Raw genomic sequence first — 7780 nt, 5'->3', positions numbered from 1 at the left:
AGAGCTTAAACAGTTTCGATTCCACTGGGACAAATTTAGGTCATAACGGACGTTCGTGCAGTGTTTAATATAGTTGTATTAATTGCTTCTATATTGGAAAGTGAAAGAAGCAGATGAAAGCTGAAATTGTGTTAAATGGGAAGTGGGCGTGGTTGCAGCTCGATTTCGCTCATTTTCATACTTAGGAATGTCAGAAGAGTGTCATTTACCGAATTTGGTTGAAAGTTCCGAGACAAGTGATTTCACCTAAAGGATGGCGTGGCCCATTGGTCAATTTAAACATCGGTTCATAAACCATTAGATGAACGAAACTATTATAGGCCGAAGCTATATTATCATTCACATTTGAATTTTTTATAGCAAGAAAAGGAGATCTTAATTCTGTTTTTTATCGGTCACTTTGAATGGCAACTATAAGCTATAGTGATCCGATCTGAACTATATGATAGCGTGACAAATAAAATATCTTCTATGCAAGGACTTTAGTTGATCGGCCAGTTATGTAGCAGCTGTATGTCATAGTTGTTCGATATTGACGGTTCCTAGAATGAACAGCTGCTTGAAGAGAAAAGGATGATTCTGCTTGTGTTATTGATAAGTGGAAGACATTATTCTATGAACCAGTCTCCTTAACACCATATTCGCCAAAAAGTGGGTATTGGATGGGATTGGATTCCAATTAAATGAGAAGGTCAAGATGACAAGATGTTAGTTTGAAGTTTCGCATTATCCAATCGGTATCGAAATATTGCTGAGCTGTTAATATACATATGTGCAGTTAGTACAGAATTTAGAAGTACAAAGAAGTAGTAATGTAGTATAATCCTATTTGTTGCTAGTAGTTTTATAATGCCTGTTTCATAAAACCCCTCCCTCCTCTTTATTGGTAAACTGGGACAACCGGATTTTGACAGTCTTCTCTTTAGTCGAATTTTTCTCTGAAACAATTGCTATAGGCAATATAGGTTATAGGAACAGCTGGTAACAGCCTATGGCGAGCCTGTTTTGATGTGTATGGCCTGTCGTTATCCTAAGGAAACACAATTCTCTCCTATTGGCCAAAACTTCTGGACGACTGCTTCCTTCAGACGGTTCAATTATTGAAAGCACTTGTGCATAATAAGAGAGAACGCATAGTAAAACCTACTTGATGGAAAACCTTGCCTCGGCCACTGTTTGCGCCGAGCCACCGCGATTTCTTCTGGGCTTACATGACAGTCGCACTCGACGATTTCCATTATAAATATTTTTTGTGAAAATCGGAATCGGTGACCATTTCGTTCACCGAGTTTGCGGCTCGCGTGATGGTTGTTTGGCTTCGGTTCTTGAAATGGCAAATCAAACTGGGTATAAATCAAGTACAGTTGTCAAAAAGACCAACGAAACCAGAGTGCTTCATTGAGAACCTCATGTCTAAAAGGTTAGTTAAGCAAAGGCAAAATGTAACAAATTAACGGGTGATCCAAGTAGTGGTAATTTTCCGATAGCCTTTTTTTGACAGATCACGCGTGATTCGCGTTTGTTCAGTAATGTTTGGCATTTCATCATGGAGAAACTTACGCCTGAACAACGTTTACAATTCGGTCATGTTCTGTAAAGAATGTGTTTTGCGCGCTTTGCTCAACTAATGGTCAACATGATTGGCCTAATGAGCGTACTATTCAAAACACCATCACCCATCTTGAGACCCAGCATTCATTATTGAATAATATTCGACCGAATAGACCACATCCAGCTCGCATTGAATAAAATATAGCAGCCGTAGCTGAGAGTGTACACGAAGATCGCGGAGAGTCGATTAGTCGCAGTTCGCAGCAACTCGGACTGACCTATGGAATGCCTTGGTGCATTTTACGTCGAGATCTTAAATTGAAAGCGTACAAAATACAGCTTGTGCAAGAACTGAAGCCGCTCGACTTTCTCAGGCGACATCGCTTTGCAACCCGAAGAGATTCAAGAGATGTTATTTCATCCAGAAAAACAAGGGTTTGTTGTGTTTTTTGGGCTGGTGGAATCTTCGGTCTATACTTGATGTCGATGAGAACACAACTGTTAAAGAATGTTCTTTCGAGTGATAATAAACATTCCCAATTAAATTTGAAATTTCTGTGTTTTTTCTTCAAAATGAAGGAAATTTCGATATACAGTAGCGGACAGTGAAATCCGGACAACCCGTCGGTTTGTATTTAAAGCACGATTGCAACCGACAAGTGTAACTTTTAGTTTTATTTTTCAATAGTTTAAAAGTTTATTTCGTGCTCGTGCTTGGTTAAAGCTTAAATATGTCAAATTAAAAAAAAAAAATGTCCGAATTGTAGAAAAGTAATATTTTGAATTTCCGCAAAGAAAATCTGACCATTCGGGAAATTAGTGGTAGAGTTGGCTTCGGCAAGTCTTCCATCGGAGAATTTCTAAAAAGTGCCGATAAAACCAGGTCTCTTAAGAGAAAAACAGGCTCTGGAGCAAAGAAGAAGACAATTTCTAGGGAAGATCGGGTGATACGTTCGTCGAACGCTTCAAGAGGATGGTTTGAACGCTCGTCGGGCCCCCAAACAACCACTTTTAACCTCAAAAATGCGTCAAAACCGTTTACCATGGGCAAAAGAACATCAAAATTGGACTCAACTTGATTGGCGAAATGTAATCTTTTCAGATGAGTCCAAAATTAACATTTTTTGCAGCGACGGTATATCCTACGTGGCAAGGAAAACTGGTGAGCGGTTCAAGAACGAATGTGTTCAGGGGAGTTAAGCAGGGAGGCAACCGAATGGTCTAGGGTTGCTTTTCCTACTATGGCCATGGGCAACCAGCCCTAATAGAAGGAACCGTCAATAGGAATAAGTATGAGGAGATACTTGAAACCAATTTAATACCTTCAATGAAAAACCACTCTTCGCGAGCCGATGTCCTTATTTTTCAGGATGACTCTGCAGGGCGCCATCGTGCCAAAATAATAAGTATCCATTTTTTTGTACAACTAGAGTTCATTGCTATAATTTTAATCACAAATTTTATACTTATCCTTTTTTCTTTCTCTAAGGTAAAGAATTATTTATCAAAAATCGGGGTCTCGACTTTGGAGTGACCAGATCTCAATCCCATTGAAAACCTTTGGCATATAATGAAGGTAGCACAGAACTCACCAAAGAATTTAGCAAAGCTGAATGGAATTCTCGAAAAGGCGTGGTATAACGGTATTGGAGCAGTAACAATAAAAAACCTCATAAATTCAATGCCCGAGCATATAAAAGCCGTTATAAAAAGCAAAGGAGGTTTTACAAAAAACTAAAAAGAGTGCTTTTGTATAGATTAATATTTCCTTTAACTAAAACTATAAAATCATTTCTCTAATGTAAATAAAAAAAACTTGTCACTGCTTATATTGCTAGTTACCAAAATGATATAATTAGGGTTTTCACAAGTTTTTGAATGTAATCCAACAACAATTTTTTAAACAAGTGTAAAAATTTATGATGTTGTTTTTTCATTGGAGTGTGTTTTTACGTGGCGGGTCCCAAACCCAGCGCACAACCCTATGCAGGGGATGTTTCGCCTTCTCACTTTAGCTCGCCTTCAAACGGATGTTCTTAGGCTACCCAGAGGATACTTGGTCAAAGACCGGAAGTAGTGAGCTGCTTGAGTCATATGTAAAAGAATCGTTTCTGGCCACTCCCAAGTGAATGGCGATCAGAGAACTTTCCTCACTTGCGTGAACTTCTACATATGACTTCATCCTCCATTAAGAAGAAGAAAAATTTATGATTTTACGACGATTTACGACGGGTTGTGAGTACCCCAAATATCTAAAATGAGTTTAAAAAAAATTTATAAGTGCAATTCACTACACTGACTTTTTTACGCTTAATACTAACGTATTAAATATATATTATTGTTTTAAAATAAAAAATTTCCACTAAAATAATAAGGAAAAACTATGATTTTTCAGTTGTCCGGACTTCACTGTCCGCTCCTGTAGATCACGTTTTATAACTACTCCGTTATTCACAACCTTAATTTACTGCTGAAGCCAAGGCGAACCAAAAACTAAAGCACAAGGAAAAAATCTTATACTATAATAAATATACTTGTACTTCTTAAAAAGAATTAATTGATTAATTAAAAATGCGTACGAGTGACATGAAGAATATTTTTAACTCTCCTATGATTTTCCTCTCCTATATGTTTTGCCAGCCACAATGACTTCAACAATAGAAGTTTCGGAATATATAGATAGAATATGAGCATTGAAAAGAAAACTTTTCATTCCACAGATAACCTGAGCAATTCACAAGATGTCTACCATTGGTGCAGCACATTCGTTTAGACTTCTTCATTATTTTGCTTTATATAAAATGGTGAATGGTGGCTTTCATTACTACGTGACTTTTAATTGTCACATATGGTACTTAAAACTCGGTGAAATTTAATGTCAATGTACCAAGCTTTAATTGAAGGGCTTTATGGTAATAAATTATGCTTCGAAAGAATTTCGTATGCAATATGGACAGTCGCAAAGTCAACAGTAACCAAGGAAAAAATAAAAATGCAAAGGAAAACATATGATATATTAATATTCGTCGTTAATATGAGTTGTTTGTAAGCTAGAAAGGTGCGGCCTTGAGTATCATTTCATTTTTTGTTTGGTTTGGCTTTTGAGACAAAACACACGCATTTTAAATTTGCTGTTTCGATTGAAACGTGAAACGCATACCACCCATTCATCTCTGCCAAGGCCTTGCCTGGCTTTCCAATCGTGATTAGTACATAAATTGAATTAAACCATGTACTATGTGCTTTTTGGTAATAAACTTGTGTGCAACTTAAATGAAATTTGAGAAAGCCAAAATGAAATGAAATAATTTCGACTATCAAACCCAACCACTCGTTCATTGAAAGTTGTGCGTCGGCCGTTCGTACTGATAGCATCAAAATAGCACTGAGCTCGTTTTAGTATCATGGCAAGTATTTGAAAACAGGTGCCTGCATAACTTAGCCGACAACGCGACCACTTGCTGATAAAACGTTACCTTTTGCTGGCTTCAAAAATCTGGGACACATGCGCACGACGCCTTGCGCTAGCTCTTAGCTTTTTTCTGTGTTATTTACTAATTTGTTTACATACATATAATTTATCGTAGCTGTTGGAGGGCGCTTTAATAATTTACATCCAAGTTGTAGTTTTGGAATATCGGCAAGAAAGCACCTAAACATTTAAATGCTTTATATTAAGCTTTATGGTTGTTAGGTTTTACTTCTTTTTATAATCTTTTTTTAATTTCACTAAATCAAGTTTTTCAAATTAACTATGTGGTTTATCAACTTATATTTGGGTACAGTGAACTATTTCATGTATTTATACAATATTTATTTAAAAAAATTATTAACCTCACTTTCAGCATTATAATGTATTTTTACTTTATTTAAAATAAAGTAAACAGTTAGAATTAATTAATCATCCTTAACTACTTAATTTTGCGTGTCCTTTTGTTTTTTATTTACTTTTTTTTTATTTGGCGTGTCTTTGTTTCGTAAAATATTCAAGAACAATTCAAAATCAGCTAAACAAAAAAATATTTTAAAAAAATTTTTCAATTTAATGGGACTTTCAAAATTATGTTGCCGTCAGTTTGATTCAGATCACTGTGCAATCAACTCAAATCATAGCTGTCAAATGTTATCATTTTATTACATATATTTTATGGCTCAAATCAATTGAAAAAAAACACCGAAATACAAAAATAAAAAAAGCAGTGCTCTGTCATTCGAACATGGAGCAGTTAAGACCATTTACTCTTTCGATGTCGAAGACTTTTGGCTCCAACGTTATTGTATTGTAATTGCAACAGCTTAGCGCCGCGTCCAGAAATGTTAACAGCGGGCAACTATCATTATCAAGAAATAAGATGGATCAACCAAAGCTCCCAAGCCCTATGTGCCAAAGACGAAAGATGAGCAACGAAATAGAAAAACCATAAAATAGAAAACAAGAAACGGCAGCTCATAAAAAAATGTCGCTGATTTGAACTCTATTTTACTATATGAATTTTTATACCCGCACAACATGTTGCTATAGAGTTTAATAGTTGTGTGCGTTACTTAGAACTAATCGAGAAAGATGTAACATTTTATACATACATATGCATATGTATGTATAGAAATGATGAGAGGAAAGAGAAATCAGGCCCATTGACTGTCCTCCCTTTCGTTCGTGTGCTTGTGATTAAAAAAAAGCGATAACTTAATCGTGTTGAAACTATCTAGAATGTGAAATTGGACTACTTCACGGTAACAAAAACCCAAAACCCTATAACAAGCTCCAAGCTAAGGTACATAACGGTAATTTGATACAGGCGTTCGTTGTTTTACTATAGTAAGCCCAGGGGTAGGTTCTTTAGTGGTTTTACTTTTAGATGTATTCCGATTTCTTAGGAATTACTTAAAAAAAATTATATAAATTGCAGTAAAAAACATTTATTTATTTTACAGTGTGAAAATGGGCGAAATCGGAATACAACTACGCAATTTTAGAGTCCATCTGAGTTTTCACTTTATTGTATACAAATCCAACACCAATGAAGTTATCGAAGTAAAACTTAGCAAAAATAGTACCCTCAAGGAATACGTAAGGCTGACTTTTACCGAAAATAGCTTTCAAACTGTGAGATATGTGGATAACAATGAAACTTAGAGAAAAAATTAAAATCGTTAATTTAATAAAAATGCCAAAAACGAATAAAATCGGGTCAAGAATACTCATATAAAGTGTGATCGATTTCGAGAATGTTTACTATCATTCGAAAGAACATTTTTTAACATTTATTTTTTTGGAATTTTTAAGTGTTGGCCGCGGCTAACTCTCAGATGGTCCATCTGTAAAGTCCAATTTTCGATGAGTTCTTCGAGCAATTGCTCCAAGGCCTGAATAAAAACGGGATTGTCCGCATAAACTTTAGACTTTACATATCCCCACAGGTAAAAGTCTAGTTCAGTGATATCATCTTGGTGGCCAATCGACCGGCCCAGAACGTGAAATTATATGCTCTCTGAAGTGTTTTCTCAATCAAATTCATTGGTGGATGCGATGAGGTGTGAAAAGTGGTATCGTCCTGTTCAAACTTGCCAAGATCACGAGCTTCAATTTTAGGTATCATATATTCGGTTATTATGGCGCAATATTGGTTGCCATTGACGTTTGCGTTCTCACCGGCATCATTTTTGAAGAAATGTGCACCGACGATTCTACCGGCCCACAAACCATACCAAACCGTTGCTTTTTCTGGATGAAATAGCAGATTTTGAGTCTCTTCAGGTTACTTTTCGTCCCAAATGCGGTTTATATACCCACTGAGCCAGAAATGGGCCTCATCGCTGAACAAAATTTGGCTCGAAAACGTCGGATCTTCTTGGAACTTTTTAAGAGCCACCAGCGTGTTGTTGCTTGGGAAGGTCGAGCGGCTTCAGTTCTTACACAAGCTGTATTTTGTATGCTTTCAATTTAAGATCTCGACGTAAAATGCGCTAATTCGTTCCATACGTCAAGCTGAGTTTTGATCTGACAAAAAAAGGCTATAGGAAAAATTACCTCTACTTGGATCACCTGTTATCATTTATTTTTCTTTTCATTAAAGTAAGATTAACCTTATATAAATATTTTGGATACGAAGGAAGAAATTTTGATGAAACAAAAGGGAGTTTATGATACAATATTAGTTAATAAGATGTAAAATATGACTGTAATCCATTCGGTTTCTTCGAATAATGCATGTTGAATGCCCTGCTT

This window comes from Bactrocera tryoni, chromosome 5, assembly GCF_016617805.1.
Source record: "Bactrocera tryoni isolate S06 chromosome 5, CSIRO_BtryS06_freeze2, whole genome shotgun sequence".
NCBI lineage: Eukaryota > Metazoa > Arthropoda > Insecta > Diptera > Tephritidae > Bactrocera > Bactrocera tryoni.
This window is presented reverse-complemented; position numbering follows the sequence as displayed.